A 19,002-nucleotide genomic window follows, 5' to 3' on the forward strand; every position below is an offset into this window, starting at 1 on the left:
ATACACCGTGTTCCAAATTATTATGCACATTGGATTTAAGTGTCATAAACATTTAATTATTAGTTTTTCAATTAAACTCATGGATGGTATTGTGTCTTAGGGTATGTGCACACACACTAATTACGTCCGTAATTGACGGACGTATTTCGGCCGCAAGTACCGGACCGAACACAGTGCAGGGAGCCGGGCTCCTAGCATCATACTTCTGTACGATGCTAGGAGTCCCTGCCTCGCTGCAGGACAACTGTCCCGTACTGTAATCATGTTTTCAGTACGAGACAGTTGTCCTGCAGCGAGGCAGGGACTCCTAGCATCGTACATAAGTATGATGCTAGGAGCCCGGCTCCCTGCACTGTGTTCGGTCCGGTACTTGCGGCCGAAATACGTCCGTCAATTACGGACGTAATTAGTGTGTGTGCACATACCCTTAGGGCTCTTTGGATCATTGTAATCAATCTCAGACACCTGTGATAATTAGTTTGCCAGGTGTGCCCAATCAAAGGAAAACTACTTAAGGGGATGTTCACACGGAGTATTTTGCCGAGTTTTTTGACGCGGAAACCGCGTCGCAAAACTCGGCAAAAACGGCCCGAGAACGCCTCCCATTGATTTCAATGGGAGGCGTCGGCGTCTTTTTCCCGCGAGCAGTAAAACTGCCTCACGGGAAAAAGAAGCGACATGCCCTATCTTCGGGCGCTTCCGCCTCTGACCTCCCATTGACTTCAATGGGAGGCAGAGAGAGCGTATTTCGCGCTGTTTTATGCCCGCGGCGCTCAATGGCCGCGGGCGAAAAACGGCGTGAAAATCGCCGCGAAAATCGGCGTGCAGGGAGAGGAAAATCTGCCTCAAAGTTCCAAACTGAATTTTGAGGCAGATATTCCTCCCCCAAAATACTCCGTGTGAACATAGCCTTAGAAGGACATTCCACATTATTAAGCAGGCCACAGGTTTCACGCAATAAGGGAAAGAAAAAGGATCTTTCTGCTGCCGAAAAGTGTGAAATAGTGCAATACCTTGGACAAGGTATGAAAACATTGGATATTTCAAGAAAACGTAAGCGTGATCATCGTACTGTGAAAAGATTTGTGGCTGATTCAGAGCAAAGACGGGTTCGTTCAGATAAAGGCATAATGAGGAAGGTTTCTGCCAGACAAATTAATAGGATTAGGAGAGCAGCTGCTAAAATGCCATTGCAAAGCAGCAAACAGGTATTTGAAGCCGCTGGTGCCTCTGGAGTTCCGCGAACCTCAAGTTGTAGGATCCTCCAGAGGTTTGCAAGTGTGCATAAAGCTATTATTTGGCCACCCCTAAACAATGCTCACAAGCAGAAACGGTTGCAGTGGGCTCAGAAATACATGAAGACTAATTTTCAAACCGTGTTGTTTACTGATGAGTGCCGTGCAACCCTGGATGGTCCAGATGGATGGAGCAATGGATGGTTGGTGAATGGCCACCATGTCCCAACAAGGCTGCCACGTCAGCAAGGAGGTGGCGGAGTCATGTTTCGGGCTGGAATCATGGGGAGAGAGCTGGTAGGCCCCTTTAGGGTCCCTGACGGTGTGAAAATGACCTCTGCAAAGTACGTAGAGTTTATGACTGAAAACTTTCTTCCGTGGTACAAAAAGAAGAACCGTGCCTTCCGTAGCAAAATTATCTTCATGCATGACAATGCACCAGCTCATGCTGCAAAGAATACCTCTGTGTCATTGGCTGCTATGGGCATAAAAGGAGAGAAACTCATGGTGTGGCCCCCATGTTCCCATGACCTAAACCCTATTGAGAACCTTTGGAGCATCCTCAAGCAAAATATCTATGAGGGTGGGAGGCCGTTCACATCAAAACAGAAGCTCTGGGAGTCTATTCTGACATCCTGCAAAGATATTCAAGCAGAAACTGTCCAAATACTCACAAATTCAATGGATGCAAGAATTGTGAAGGTGATATCAAAGAAGGGGTCCTATGTTAACATGTAACTTGGCCTGTTAAGTTTTTTTTGATTGAAAGAGCTTTTGATTTCTGTAAATATGACCTCCTGATGCTGCAAATTCAACAAATTACCATTTTAGTTCTCTTTACAACCTTTAAAATGTTTTGATCTCTGTTGTGCATAATAATTTGAAACAGTGCATTTTGAGTTTTTTACTTTTTTATTTGTTCAATAAAATTCACATTATGCTCCAACGGTTGATGGCTTGAAGATTATACTGACTGTCATTTGCATCGACTATTTAGGAAAATCAGCGAAAAATAACATTTGCATAATAATTTGGAACGCGGTGTAAGTCGCATGCTACTTATTGCTGTGGTGTATTTCTTTTCAAGGTGCGGACAAAAATACACGTGGAAAAATTTTCGTAGCATGTGAACTGGGTTGCGGAAACCTCATATGCATCGGATGCAGAATCATCGGCATGTAATCAGAATCCGTATCAAATCTAACATGTGTGAACGGGGCCTTAGAGTTAAAAAAAACTCTGTTAGGCCAAATGCACACGATGCTTATTACGTGCAAATTTGTCACGGGTATTTTCGCGCTTCAAATCCACACTGTAATAAAGTACCAGCAAAGTAAATGACATCAAGAAATGTAATCTACATGTCGCATTTTCTGCACAAAAATTTACCTGCGGTGCGTATTTGAAAATATGATACATGTCAATTTATCTTGTGTTTCCGCTTGCGAATTGTTTCTGACTAGTTTAAAAAAAATAAAAATAATAGAACCTGCACCTATTTCTGCATCAAAATGTAAAAACCGCACCCAAAAACTTATCAAACGCACTATTAGGCCGGATTTACACGAGCGTGTGCGTTTTGCGCGCACAAAAAATGTGCCGTTTTGCGCGCGCAAAAGGTACTTAACATCTTCGTGTGTCAGCAGCGTATGATGCGTGGCTGCATGATTTTCGCGCAGCCGCCATCATTATGACACTCCGTTTGTATCTTTGTAAACAGAAAAGCACGTGGTGCTTTTCTGTTTTCATTCATAGTTTTTACTGCTGTTGCGCGAATCACGCACGTCTCACGGAAGTGCTTCTCTGTGGTGCGCGTGATTTTCACGCACCCATTGACTTCAATGGGTGCGTGATGCGCGAAAAACGCACAAATATAGGACATGTCGTGCGTTTCACACAGCGGACTCACGCTGCGTGAAACTCACAGACAGTCTGCACGGCCCCATAGACTAACATAGGTCCGTCCGAGGCGCGTGAAAAACACGAGCGTTGCATGGACGTATTACACGTTCGTCTAAATAAGCCCTTAGGTGCAGATTTTACCTGCGGAATTACCTGCGGTTTTGATGCAGATTTTGTGCACCAAATTCCTCACATGTTTGTAAACATAAAAACAGAGTGTCATCACGCTGCCATATGCGCGGAAATCACGCATGCACGCACCATATGCTGATGACACACGGACCTTTTGCGCGTGCAAAATGCAGCGTTTTTTGCGCACGCAAAACGGACATGTCCGTGTGAATAAGGCCTCAAAGTGATCTTTGATTCTGACCGTTGCAGTGAGGTGCCGGCTGCGTAACACAGTCGTCACCCGCTGTGTATGGAGCGAGCTCAGCCCGTGAGCTCGCTCCATACTTCCCATACATACCTAACCCTTATCACTAACAGTTACGTAATATTGTGTTAAGGTGTTATAAATTAGCAGCACGTCCTAAATTCCATGCAGATTTTTTACAAACCCCATTCACATGAGTTAGGGCTAATTCAGACTAACGTGTAAATCGTCCGTGTGAAGGACTTTTTTTTAATGGCCGTCACACTTTTCACTATTCACATGGTCGTTGCTTTGACATGTCCTATTTTTGTGCATTTTCACAGATCCCTCAATAGACTCAAGTCTATGAGAGATCTGTGAAAACGGGCCTTGCATGGGTGAAAATCGGCCGTGAAAAACGGCCGTTCTTCATGGTTGATTTCACACACGTTCATCTGAATCTTGCCTTATATTGTAATTTGTAGTGAATTTTCAGTGCTCAATCCACACCAAAAATAGTAATAAGTAAGTGGCCTTATTCAGACGTCCATGTTCGGTCTGTGATATACGGAGCGTGTATCGGCCATATTTCCCGGACTGACCACAGTTCAAGGAGCCAGGTTTTGTAGCATCATAGTTATCTATAATCATAGAAGTCCCTCCCTTCCCGTGGGAATACTGTCCCGTACTGAAAGCATTATTACAGTATGGGGCAGTATTCCCGCAGAGAGCATTGATAACTATGTCCGGCTCCCTGAACTGTGGTCGGCCTGGGAAATACGGCCGATACACGCTCCGTATATCACGGACCGAACACGGCTGTCTGAATTAGGCCTCATTCACATGAGCGCGAATCACGTCCGTGTGCTGTGCGTTGAAGCAACGCACAGCACACAAACCCATTGATTTCAGTGGGGCCATTCACACATGAGTGATTTTTCACGCAGCGAGAGTCCGTTGCGTGAAACTCACTTCATGTCCTATATTGGTGCATTATCACACACCTACGCGCCCATTGAAGTCAGTGAAAACTACGCTCCACACACGGATGCACATGCGTGTGCGGTGCGTGATTTGCGTATTAATTCAATTGAAAATAATAATAATAATAAAAAAATGATGTGCTCTGCGAGTGCATGAATAACGCACGCCTCTCACAAAGCACACTGATGCATAACGCAACACACACGGACCAGATTCACGTACTTTTTCACGCCTGTGAATCTGATATGCTCATGTGAATGAGGCCCAAGGCCTTAGTCTAGTTACACAGTGCGATCAAATCCCATTTTTTTGCCACAATTTTTGCAAAATCGCAGAAAAAACGTGATTTGACTGCACTGTGAAGGTGCAGCACTATTTTTTCATGTTGTGTATCCTTTTTTTATGCAATTTTCATAATCGTGGCACAAATAACGTAATTTTGCTGCAATTTTTATATAATCGCGGCAAAACTGCGCCATTTTTGCCGGTATTGCGAAAATCGTGGCAAAAAAACGCTAGGGACACGAAAAATTATTCTTTTTTTTAACATACTTTATATATTCGACAAATGGGGTCAGGAGGAATGAGAGCAGGATGGAGAGGGGGAAACACCCACGAGCCTGCAGGTCCAGTCGGCTATGTAGAGAAGTACGTGTCTGGTGGGCGGGATCTCCACATGGAGCTTCTGCTTCTCATGCTGCATCTTCCCCTTCTGTTATTCCTCTACTATGCTGAAGTTATTCGTCCAGTTCGTGAAGTTACAACAGGTCTGCAAGGGGGGGGGGGGGGCGCGAGCGTTGAGAGGGGGGGTCGCGAGGGAGGCCCGCGAGGCACTAGGGGGGCCTGCGAAGGGGGGGGCAGTCTGGGGGAGACAACAACAACCCAATGAGCCCCTTTTCTTCAGCCATGTGGCCGGGCCCCTGACGGGAGTACCACTAGTACTGCCCAAATGTAGGCATTTCAGATTGCCATAATATGGCTGTATTTTGGAGGTTATATTAAAACTACAAAACCCGGAGCAATCACCCACCCCACGCCTGGATCTACCGAACTAAACTTTGTTCTGCATAGTGTTCTATGATGATCTAAGTTTAGTTCTGTAAAACCATTCATGGGGAGGGGGTTGTATTACGGCCATTTGAAACCAGTCATTTGAAATCTTAGTCATAGAGTCGTCCAGATGTCATATAAATGTATGGTACCTGACCTTTTATTAATCTTTTGTTAGGTTTTATACTAAATTCAATGCAGTGCTTCTCTATGGTAGCCCAGGAATAAAAAGCTAGAATAGTCAAGTAGGATATTGTTTTTTACAACAAAACTTGTTAAATAGTATCCTATGGGATGAAGTTTTATAGTAATACCTATAAATCCACTCTTAAGTTCTGCTTGAAATCAGAAGACAATATACACATAATCCCAGAGGTGTTAGAAGTTGGAGTTGGGCCCCATACCCCCACTTCGATCAGACATGAAAAAAATAATAATTAACCTACCTTTTTATTTTGTCTGCAGGGGGCCCATGGCCAGATCCCTTCAGTCTGCTCCATGACAGCGCCAGGACGTTATATGCGATGCGGGACACATCCTCGTTGGGTGCTGCGTCGCATACATCCTAACACTGCCTGGCCTCAAAACCTTGTACATTCCATTGTATAATTCAGATCTTTGCTGGGACCTTATGTGTCAGCCTGAGGGTATCCGGGGCAGGCCCCCTTTCCCCTTCAGGCCCGGTCATAGTCGCACCCCCTGCTACCTCGATCGTTACGACACTACATGTTGCCTACCATGCCTTGTCTTCTGCTAAAATAGAACTCTAACTCCACATACTTTAATTAATTGAAGGATGGCCATACACGACAGAAAAGTCATCGGAATCCACCGATATTGATGGCCTCGGCCAACAATCTCATGGACATTCTGACTAACTCTCTTTGGCAGACGTTAAGAAAAAAAAGGGATCAGCCATGTTGAATTCCTGCAGAATCGGTTTATTCCCCTCTCACCATTGAAATAAAACTGCACGTTAGGGCAGGCTGAGTGTCCATGTTTATGGTAGAGCCGGCAGAATAAGCACTCTGACAGCTATTGCATATGTATGGCCAGCTTTAACCCCTGATGATACAGCCAATTTTATTTTTTTCATTTTTTATTTTTCCTCCCCACCTTCCAGAAGCCAAAGTAAGCCCGTAATAGGGCTTGTTTTTTGTGGGACAAGTTGTAGTTATTCACAGCACCATTTAATGTACCATATAATGTACTGGGAAAATGGAAAAAAAATATTTGTGGGGGGGTGAAATGGACAATGGGGATTTTGTTTTTACTGCGTTTATCGTGCAGTGAAAACTACATGTTCACTTTATTCTACAGGTTGATACAATTACGGGCGATACCAAATTTATGTTTTTTTTATGTTTTACCACTTTTATAAAAAAAAATATTTGTTAATAAAAAAATGTATTGCCAAATTCTGAAAGCCATAACTTTTTTATTTTTCTGTCAATTTAGCAGTCTGGTGGCTTATTTCTGCAGGGCGAGCTGTAGGTTTTATTGGTACCATTTGACTTTTTGACCATGTGACTTTTTGAACACTTTTTATTTTTACTTTTTTTGAGGAGCTATGGTGACCAAAAATCAGAAACTTGGGCATTTTTATTTTTTTTTAAAATAACATATTGTAATAGTTTGAACTTTTGACAAACAGCTTTATAAACAAAGAAAATGTGGTAAAAAGGGGAAGGAGAGGGATAGCCCGTGAGTCCAATGTTGCTACTACAAAATTGGCACTGTATTGCATACAAAATTATTTAGATCAGGTGGTCTGTACTTCACGTTCCAGGTACCATGTGGTATATTTAGAATGGTCTTTGACTTTATTCTGGATGTGGACAGGCAGAAAATCTATAAAAGTCTTTGTATCTAAAAAAAATTTTTTACCCAAAGTTCTTTTTGAATGGTTGAACAAAAATGTGAGCTTGTCTAAGAACAATCGCTGTGGTGGGGCCTGCGGGTTTATCCATGTTTTCAGAATGGCATTTCTTGTTGCCATAGAAATCATATGAAGCAATTTCCTGGTCCTCGAGTCACAATGGTATTGTTTAGTATCTACCCAGCCAAACAAACCCCAAAGTGTATTAAAAGGTACATAGGTGCCCATAGGTGCGTTTGAGTAAAGTCACGAATCTTGGACCAGAAAGGCTGAATGACCTTGTAAAACCAAAGACAATGAGCAATATCTGCTCGTGGGGATCCGCAGCTGAGACAGGAGTCTGAGGGGTATATACCCATCAGAAATCCTTTAACAGGTGAGATGTAGGATGTGTGAAAAATGTGTAGGTCCATTTCCATGTATCTGGCTGATGGAAGTGTTTTTAGGGAGTATTCCATTATGTATTCCATTTGATTGGCCTGAGGAAGACGCTGGTACGGCGTCGAAACGCGTAGCCTGTTGACAATAAATCCTTATTTTACTTCACCCACTGGAATGTTCGTGGATTATCTTTATCGAAGCAGCGCCGTTGGTCCCGTTTTTCTTCAAACTCCAATCGCACTATTATGTCTAAGTGATCTGGAATGTCTAACTCAGGAAAGGTAGGGAGCTATGCCACCAACCCAAGAGGAACAGGTATGGTAATCTAATGTGGAGTGTAAATACCTGTATAAGGCAGCGATCTGCTCTTTGGAGTTCGTGGGATGACTGAGAACCAGATGGAATGCTGAGTCCCGTTCAGCATCAGAAAGTGAATGTGTGTATTTGACAATGAAGCTCCTGGCTTGAAAATATACAAACAAAGGGAAGGAAAGGGTGGGGTATTTTTCCTGCAATGTCTGGAGGCTGTATACCGATTTCATGTTCAGATTTACAAAATGTGCAAGTGAGCAGAGACCATGTTTGAACTACGTGTAAAAGATAGGAGTCGGGCGGCCATTATGAAGAGATGGGTTGCCTATAGGCATAACCTGTACGGAATTAGTGGGGTTATGTTTTATTGGACAAATTTTGCACCTGGTTTTCCATACTGACAAGAGAAGGTTATCTTTTGTCAAATGTGGAATGTCTCGATGTTCAGCATGTAGGAAATTGAGAAGTGAAATGTGAGGCAGTGAGGTTTAATCTAATGCCGTGTCAGTGTGAAATTAGGTGTATTGTGTCCAATCTCATATTATTCTCAAATGGGTTGCTAGCGAGAGCGATCTTTTGTCGGTAAAGTTTACGCCGCCGCTGGATTTTGTTTTTTTAAGTATATGAAAGGGAACCCTGGAAAAACTGTACGAAATCTCAACACAAGTGTCTTTTTACAGAAAAATGGGACATACTTACTAAATGGGCAGGTAAACACCAGTTCCCAACAGGACGCAGACAAGCCACAGATGCTACATAGGGCAGCCCATCTGATCTAATAGTATGGGCATGACTAATAGGCTGTGATCCGGCAAGATACGCTATGCCGTGCGACTGGCACATTATTTGAAGCTTTGGTTGTGTGCAGTGATAACACTAAGCAGCCACTTCCCTCAAGAATAGTGGGAGTGGGTATCACTAGTTATTGCACCTGAGCCCTCTCCCTCTCCCTCTATGTAGCATCTGTGGCTTGTCTGCGTCCTGTTGGGAACTGGTGTTTACCTGCCCATTTAGTAAGTATGACTTGTATTTGTGTTTTTTTACAAGTGTCTTTTTGTTGTATGAGATTTTTGTTGTATATTTTCAAAATAATCTCAACATATTTATTGGGTTCTGTTTGTTGTAGAACTGTATTCTGGGTTCTGCATAACTAATTACCCATGTAGTGTCCATCATGTCTGACTTTCAGCCATCTGCTTGTAGATGTCTCAAAAGCTCATAGAAGTTCTGCTCAAAGCAACTTCCCTCTGTGTCCAGTTTTATTATGCCTTCCTATTAGAATTACTTGTATTGACAAATAACATAACTCTATATGCACTTTATACAAATATTTATTAAAAAAATTATATTTCTTAAAATATTATCACAGTGTAATATATCAGAACCAGGCTCATACGTCATGGATTTGACACAGAGCTCATCCTTTGCAATGCAAATTGAAAAATCCATGTTGAAAATGAACTCAGGCTAAGGGCTTAATCAAACCAACGAGTGTATTTGAAGTGCTTTTCACGTCCGGGTCGCACTTGTGCGGGACCCATTTTAACAGATCCCTCATAGACTTGAGTCTATTGTGGGATCCCTGAAAACAGACAAAAATAAAACATGTCCTATTTTTTCATGGGCCCTTCACACGGTCCGTTAAAACAACGACCATGTGAACATTCCCATTGAAATACATGCAGCCGTGTGATGGCCGTTACATAAAAAAAACGTCCGTCACACAGACGATATTTACGTTTCTTCGGAATAAGCCCTAATGTATAGAAAGCGGAAACTTAGACCAGGCAGGCACAAAATGTGCCAAACTTATAACAGTGAGGAAAACTACGCCCCCTTTTCAGAACTCTTTTAAAAATAGTAGGGAGGTGCAAACATCGAAGTTGTGCCAAACTGTGCCAATTTTCACCAAATGTGGCGCATTTTTCAACACTTTCTAGATCCAGCCACAGTAGTAAATCAGTGTGTCCTGAGAGCCACTTGCAGTCCTCTTTCATATGGCTCTTGACTCCATAACACCATGCCAAATAAGTGTCCAGGATTCAATAAAACAGTTCTGGATTCCTGGCACTGTCCTAGAATGCAGCACATCTGTGATCCTTTCTGCCAACTTGTCATCATCACCAGTGCTGGTCTGTGACTGTGGAGAGGGCACAAGAAGAGATGCTACTTTTAAGTGAGTGCTGATGCATGTAAGGTTGTATCACAGTACCAGATAGTACAGGACCAGGACCAAATTAATGTATTTTTTTTATAATTAAAAAATTTAACATTTTCTAATATACTGTACTTTCTGAATTCATTCCTCATGGTTTTCAGAATCTCTGTTGTTATTCAGTAGGAACATTTATTGTTTACTTCCATTAGATAAAATCCTGTCCATGACCATGTGATAGACACACAGGTGCCGGGATCGTTACAGTAACAGTATATGTATCAGAGATCATTCATTTGCTGAAACTGGGCAACCCCTTTAAGGCTACTGTGACTGACACATTTCTATGTACATTGTTCTGGCTGACACTGTCGTATAGACAACTCTCTGGCTGGTACATTTGTAAGGTCCCTGTTGAAGTAGTAACTACCACTGGTGTAGCTATAGGGGTCGCAGCGGTCGCAATTGCGACCGAGCCCCGAAGCCAGGGGGGCCCACAGCCCCCCGCACCACATCAATAAAAAGTTACTATAGTAACTCGGGCCGCGGGCCCCTGTTACTATAGTAACAGACTGTACTTACCTTCCTGGTTCCGGATCGCAGTGGAGGTCCTGACGTCAAGCGCTGTGCGCAGCGCATGACGTCACAGCGCTATGCGCCGCGCACAACATCGAGAGGACAGAACTACCGCCGCGGCTGAAGAGGAAGGTAAGATTAGTAGCCCTGACTGGCGGGGTCCGACTCCCTGGACCCGCCAATCAGCTTTTTTGAAGGGGCTGCAGCACTCGTACAAGAGCTGCTTCCCCTTCATTCCGGTCACTTCATTCCGGTCACACTGTGAATTGGTGTCGGCGATTCAGTGTGAGCGAGTAGTGAAATGAAGGGGGAAGAAGCTCTCGTACGAGTGCTGCGGCCCCTTCAAAACAGTTGATTGGCGGCTCCCGGGAGACGGACCCCGACACATCAGCTATTGATGGCCTATCCTGAGGATAGGCCATCAATGTTTAGGGACTGCACAACCCCTTTAAGCCTACGATGTAGCAGGCTTAGGGTTGCCCATGAGACAGGATCACAGATTGTGTGATCCTGTCTGCTGGGCCCTGTATCTAAGCCAATCACATGGTAGGCTTAGATACATGGCCCATGTGTGATCCTGTCTGATGGGCCCTGTATCTAAGCCAATCACACGATAGGCTTAGATACAAGGCCCATGTGTGATGTTGTCTGCTGGGCCCTGTATCTAAGCCAACCACATGGTAGGCTTAGATACATGGACCATGTGTGATCCTGTATATTAGCCTACCACACTGTAGGTTTAGATACAGGGCCCCAGCACACAGTAATCTTATACTGTATAAGATTACTGTCTGCTGGACCCTGTATCTAAGCCTACCTTGTGGTAGGCTTAGATACAGGGTCCCACAGACAGTATCACACATGGGCCCTGTATCTAAGCCTAACACATGTATTACTAATCGTTTTTTTTGTGTGTTTTCTTACAGGTTCGGTCGTTGGACTACGTCGGATTCCAGGACTACTTCGATGACAGCTTTTTTTTTTATTATCAATAAAATGGTTAATGAGGGTTGTGTGGGTTTTTTTTTAATTTCAATAAAATATTTTTTCTATGTCTTTGTGGTTTTTTTTAAACTATATTACTACCGCCTTAGTAATGGCCGCCGGCTGATTGACAGCATCCGGTGCAGAGGCTAACACTAACCCCCGTTATTACCCCGGTACCCACCGCCATCAGGGGTGCTGGGAAGAGCCGGGTACCATCCAGTACTCGACCATCTGCAGAGATGGTCGGCCACTGGGGCGGCCGCAGGCTGGTATTATCAGGAGGGGAAAGGCCAAAAACAGTGGCCCTTCCCACCCTGGTAATGCTAGGCTGCTGCTGCTTTATTGTATCTGGCTGGTTATGAAAAATGGGGGGGACCCCACGTCATTTTAAAAAAAATAAAAAAAATAATTGGAAAGAACGATGTCGGGTCCCCCCCCCAATTTTCATAACCAGCTAGATACAACACAGCAGCAGCAGGCAGCATTACCAGGGTGGTAGGTGCCACTGTTTTTGGCCTTCCCCAGCCTAATACTACCAGCCAGCGGCCACCCCGGTGCCTGGCCGTTACTACAGATGGTCGGGTACTGGTTCGTACCCGGCTCTTCCCAGTACCCTGGTGGCGATGGGTACCGGGGTAATAATGGGGGTTAGTGTTGGCCTCTGCACCTGCTAACATTAAGCCCCGCCTTAGTAATGGAGGTTGTCAATCAGCCGGCGGCCATTACTAAGGCGGTGATAATAAAGTTTAAAAAGATACAAGCACATAGAAAAAATATTTTATTGAAATAAAAAAACACAACCCTCATTAACCATTTTATTGAGAATAAAAAAACGCCGTCATTGAAGTCCTCGTATCCGAAATCCAACAACCGAACCTGTAAAAAAACACAAACACACAAAAATAATCAGTAACACATAAAGAAGCAAAACAATTATTATACTTACCTTTCCTGGGTCCAGCGCTGGAGCCGCAATGTCAGCGAGCTGAGTCCTGTATCTAATCCTATCATGAGTGATACTGTCTGCTGAGCCACTGTATCTAATCCTATCGTGTGATACTGTCTGCTGAGTCATTGTATCTAATCCTATCATGTGTGATACTGTCTGCTGGGCGACTACATCTAATCCTATCATGTGTGATACTGTCTGCTCAGCCACTGTATCTAATCCTATCATGTGTGATACTGTCTGCTCAGCCACTGTATCTAATCCTATCATGTGTGATACTGTCTTCTGAGCCAATGTATCTAATCCTATCATGTGTGATACTGTCTGCTGAGCCAATGTATCTAATCCTATCCATAGTTTATAGGGTCGTAGTGCTATAGATATGCTATGCTGTCTCCTATACACACTTTTTTTTTTGGGCGGACACATATGTATTGGGGCTATTTCCCCTGACATTTTAAGCCCTGAGGGTATGTCCACACGGCAGCCTCCGTTACGGCTGAAATTACGGTGCTGTTTTCAGGAGAAAACAGCACCGTAATTTCAGCCGTAAAGGCATGTGCAGGTGTCTTTCGCTGCGTCCATTACGGACGTAATTGGAGCTGTTTTTCCATGGAGTCCATGGAAAACGGCTCCATTTACGCCTGAAGAAGTGACATGCACTTCTTTGACGTCGACACAGAACATCGTAAGACCCATTCTAATGAATGGGCAGATGTTTGCCAACGCTTTTGAGCCGCATTTTCGGATGTAATTCGGGGCTAAAACGCCCGAATTACGTCCGTAAATAGTGTGTGTGAACCCAGCCTTAGTGACGCCCCCGGCTGCTAGTGCTGCATTGTTGGGTCACTTAGGAGACCCAGCGATGCAGCTGAAAGCTGCGGACCGTCGGCCATGAGAAGATTGCGGGGGGGGGCCCAATAAGAACTTTTGCATCGGGGCCCATGAGCCTTTAGCTACGCCCCTGGTAACTACTCTGTTTGGCGCTGCTCTGTGATTGGAATTACTTTATGTATATTCCTCCAGCCACTTTAAACTCTCATACAGGAATTTTTCACAGTAGGAGTAAAATAATAGAAATTGACAGTGTGAGGACGGGACATGCACTCACACACTCACGAGTTGACTGTTTAAAGATGTAGTACTTGTGGCTAGATTCATTATTCACTCTACAGTCCCTGGGGACAAGAGTTTATGGTAGTTTTTTTACATTTGATAAATGGCCTTTCAGACCGGAGTCTGACAAAGTTAAAACATTTTGCACATATCATCTAGCAGCCAGATGGCGGCAAGGGGTCAGGTTGGCTTCCAAAGTGATTTTCCATTTGGACTGGGAAGCAAAGAAAGTGTTTGGCATTTGATGAAGCAGGAAACAGACTACACTGGATGACAGATAAGAAGGTACTGGACCCATGTATAACAATGAGAATCCAGATAGACAGGTCAGCCGTGCTGCTGCATAATTCCATGTCCTACAGGATAAGGCTGGGTTCACACGACCTATTTTCAGACGTAAACGAGGCGTATTATGCCTCGTTTTACGTCTGAAAATAGGGCTACAATACGTCGGCAAACATCTGCCCATTCATTTGAATGGGTTTGCCGACGTACTGTGCAGACGACCTGTCATTTACGCGTCGTCGTTTGACAGCTGTCAAACGACGACGAGTAAATTTACTGCCTCGGCAAAGAAGTGCAGGACACTTCTTTGCAACGTAATTTGAGCCGTTCTTCATTGAAGTCAATGAAGAGCAGCTCAAAATTTACGAGCGTCACAGACACCTCGCATAATGCGAGGAGGAGCTTTTACGTCTGAAACGAGGCAGCTGTTTTCTCCTGAAAACAGTCTGTCTTTTCAGACGTAAGATGCACTTCTCGTGTGCACATACCCTTAGTGTAGTTTTCCCAGGCTGCTATGAGACAAGAAATTAACACAATATGCAAATTGTATTGCTTTTAATGTATAAGTAAAATGAGATAATTTATTGAGAACACTAAACATGCAACATGCGTTATTTGGGGGTGACACTTCGTAGCAGTCCGAGCCGCAAGTCACGGCCCGTGCACACCGCTATGGTCGTGTGCATGAGGCCTTCTCTGTTCACACTAGCATTATAGGTTCTGTTCATAATGATAGATCAGTTTTTGAATGAATCTCATTGACATATAATGGGATCTGTCAAGGTTCAGTATTTAGACTACACTCTTCTTGCAGTCAAACATTATTGCAGCTCAAATGTGAACAGAGCCTTTCTGCAATAACACATTTGGCTCCCAGTCAACTTCAACCTGCAATTGCCAGTCTTAAAGTGTAGCTAAACGTTCGACAAACTTCTGACATGTCATAGTGACATGTCAGAAGTTTGGATTGGTGGGGGTCCGAGCACTGAAACTCCCACCAATCGCTAGAACGAAGCAGCTGAAGCCATCGTGTGAGTGTTCATCTGCTTCTTGTCTGTTCGGCTTTTTCTGGAAATAAATGTATCTGTGTACAGACTCCATAGAAAGTCTATGAGCCCGTACACCGATACATCGGCTTTCCGGAAAAAGCCGAACAGAAACGAAGCAGCTGAGCGCTCACACGATGGCTTTAGCTGCTTCGTTCTAGCGATTGGTGGGAGTCTCCGTGCTCGGACCCCCACCAATCCAAACTTCTGACACGTCACTATGACATTTCAGAAGTTTGTCGAACGTTTAGCTACACTTTAAAGCCCCATTACATGGGCCAATAATCGGCAAACGAGCGTTCTTATCAATGCTCGTACCCGATTATTAACCTGTGCAAACAAGGTAGTGATCAACTGAGAAACGAGAAAACGCTCGTTCGTCGCCTGATCACATCTTTTATGCAGCCTATAAAATTATTATTGTCAGCAGCACATCTTGCAGTGTAAATAGGGGATATGCTGCTGACAATGATGCAGACTGATAGAGACTGAAAAATCTTATTATTGATCATTTGTCCCCATACAGTACAGCATCAACCCGTATAAAAGGGCCTTCTCATATCGTCGATCGGTGCTCGTTCTGCCCGTCTAAACCCAACCTTAGGCTAGGGCTACTTTTTATAGTAAGACTTTTTTCTATAGAGTAATTCCTTAATGAGCAAAGAGTTATCTAAGCAGTTTTCCTATTCCTCTTTGCAGGAACAAGTAGCTACTACTTTTTTAAATCACTCTGAAATCCAATTATGAAGTGATAAAAAAAAGAAATCGCTATCGCTTGATTGGAGCAATTTTGAAGAGATTTCCCGATGCATTTCTATGGATAGAGATTTTAGAGCGATTTTTTTTTTGGTAGCAAACCGTAAAAAGTCTAAGTGTAGCCCCAGTCTTACAGCTGCACCAATATACAATACTGTCATTGAATTTCAGTTTCAGGTGATATTATTCTTTACGATCAATTGCAATAAAAGAGTGTAAAAAAGTAAAAAGCAAATGAAAAGAGTATGGTGAGGTCAGTGCGAGCTTACCGTGCCTGATCAAATGATCTGATTTTTTTTCTGCTTTTGCCTTATGTGAATAACACAGAAGTATATCAACATGGATTATCAATTTGAAAGAAATTTCAAGTAATATCTAAAATACTCTCCCTTCTTCATTCTGGAAGTAACAATACAAATGTACTCACTTGCACGTTTACCTAAGCGAGTATAAATAGGGTCAGAGTTATATTCATCCTTCAAAGCTAGGCACAAACACTAACCATGAAGGTAATATAAAAGCCTAATCTGATTTGTGAAAATGTATTTTAAAAAAATAAATAAATAAAAAACAGCAACTGGCCTGTAAACACTTCATTGTATTCAGTCTGTTTTCCGAAGACTCCTTTTATTGCTTTGGAAAATGTTAATAAATAAACAAGTTCAAACATCCCCCCCCCCCCCCACAACCCCCCCCCTCCCCCAAACAGCAACTGTGACAAAACAAAAAAAGAATCAGTACTTGCCTCTTCTTTCCCCCTGCAATCCAGCATGGAAAATCAAGCAGTTCTCCCGGTCTTTGTGAACAAGTGGCTAGCATGTGAGCACTGCAGCCAATCAGAGGGCTCAGCGATCACATGGCTCCGAATGCTGAGCGGTGATGCGAAGAATATGGCACGTGACCTGCTAGCTTGTAAACAAAGACCAGGAGGACCACCAGAGTATCCGTGCGCGGGAACTAAGAGGTGAGTACTGATTTTTATTTTTGTTTCATCACATTTGCAGCTGTTTTTAAAAACTTTTCACAAGTCGGATAACCCCTTTAAATTAATCCTAAGGATTCCACAGGAGGACCGTAAGATGAATATGGGTAATGACGGACAAAGGATGTGATATTGGCACCATCTTAGCAGTTGGGCCAGACAGGTTTATTACTACAGGCAGCCGGTTGCCTAAAGTGTAGCTCACCACTAAGGTTAACACTGTCAACTGTTTGTGGCAAGATCCTTCGTGAGACACATTGGAAAGCTTGGACTGGCCCTCATGCTGACACTCTAAATCAAGCTAAACAGCCTATAAACAAACAACGTGAACATGGTGCCACATGAATATACCATAAGTGTTTGTCCCTGGAATACCCCTTTAAGTAATTAAAAGGAATGGCAATTGTTAATGGTTTGGAAAGTCTCAGAAAACCCCTTTAAGCCTTTGATCCCTACAATGTATAATACTATTTCTTTATAAAGGAAAGCTCACATATAACCTGCCAAAACTATATTCAGAAATGGATGACAGAAGCGCTTTATAAAGTAGATGATATTTTTTAATTAATCCTGGTTATATACATCCACTGAAATATGAGAAAAGTAGTAGCAATGTGAATGTGCAGATGAAGCTGTACTTGTCATTTGTTTCAGCGAGAGGTCATAATATTTAGCAGCTAAGTTAGAAAATATTTCATGGTAGGAATGTAAACTCTGCTATTACACTCTCTAGAAAACTATGCACATAGGGAATGCAAAATTGTGAATTTAAAAAAATAAAATAAACCATAAATATTTCTGGTAAACTGTATATACGGTAGATCCTACAGAACGCCCCGCCTTTATACAGGGGGATATTAGGACATCATCAGCACTGAAATGTTGGACGCAGTTATACTGTAGCTTTAATAAAGAGGTAAACTCAAGCACTCCTTAGGTTAATTTGCAAAAAAGTGGTTTTATTTAGAATAAGGCAATAACTAATAAAGTTTCGGCCACAATTCAGCCTTTGTCAAACACTATTGCCGCTGGTCAATAGAATATAATGTTGGTATATGACGCTAATTGTATAAGGTACCTTATACAATTAGCCTTATTCTATACAGTTATTGCCTTATTCTAAATAAAACCACTTTTTTGCAAATTAACCTAAGGAGTGCTTGAGTTTACATCTTTAATATTTACGGGGTGGGAACCTACCCAAAGCACCCAGAAGAACTTGCAGAGTGCCACAGATTTTGATCAACATACTGTAGCTTTAGGCATTATTCAGACGATCGTGGGGAAACTCGGACGTGAAAAACTGTTATTTTTCACGTCCGCGTTGCCCCCGTGCGGGTCCAGTTTCACGGATCCCCATAGACTTGAGTCTATGGAGGGATTTGTGAAAACTGAAGAAAATAGGGCATGTTCTAACCCCCAACAGACCCTTCACACTTTCTATTAAAACAATGGCGGTATGAACGGCCCCATTGAAATACATGCGTCTGTGTGACGGCTGTTGATTTAATGGCCGTCACACGGACGTATTCAACATTCAACTGAATAAACCCTTAGATTCAGAGTCTTGAAGCTACTTCTCTCACTTTACTAGTGCGAAAGAGCATGTTTCCTATATTACGTGTTTTTAAAAAAGGAACCATCAGAAATTTTGGTGTCAAATGGCAAGTTTGTATACAAAGGTATAAGATCCATGTCTAAGGTTTTAGGGTATGTTCACACGTATAAAAGGAAGTCGCTGAAAATTGCGAGGTTGTTTTCAAGGGAAGCTTTTTTTAATTTGCAACTTATTTTGAAGATTACTCTTTAGCCGTTTTTTGAAGTGTCAATGGAAAATCAGCTCCAAAAACACCTCAAGAAGTGACATGCTACTTCTTTTTACAAGGCTTTTTTTTTATGAGGCGTTTTTTTAATTCAGCAGCATAAAAACACACCTCATGTGAACAGCATAATGTATTTCGCATTAAAATCAATGGCAAACTGTTTGCAGGCTTATTTCAAGTGTACCCATGTAAAGATGCCCTTAGTATTACCACCACAATAAGTTCAGCA

Source organism: Rhinoderma darwinii, chromosome 1 (assembly GCF_050947455.1).
Source record: "Rhinoderma darwinii isolate aRhiDar2 chromosome 1, aRhiDar2.hap1, whole genome shotgun sequence".
Lineage (NCBI taxonomy): Eukaryota > Metazoa > Chordata > Amphibia > Anura > Rhinodermatidae > Rhinoderma > Rhinoderma darwinii.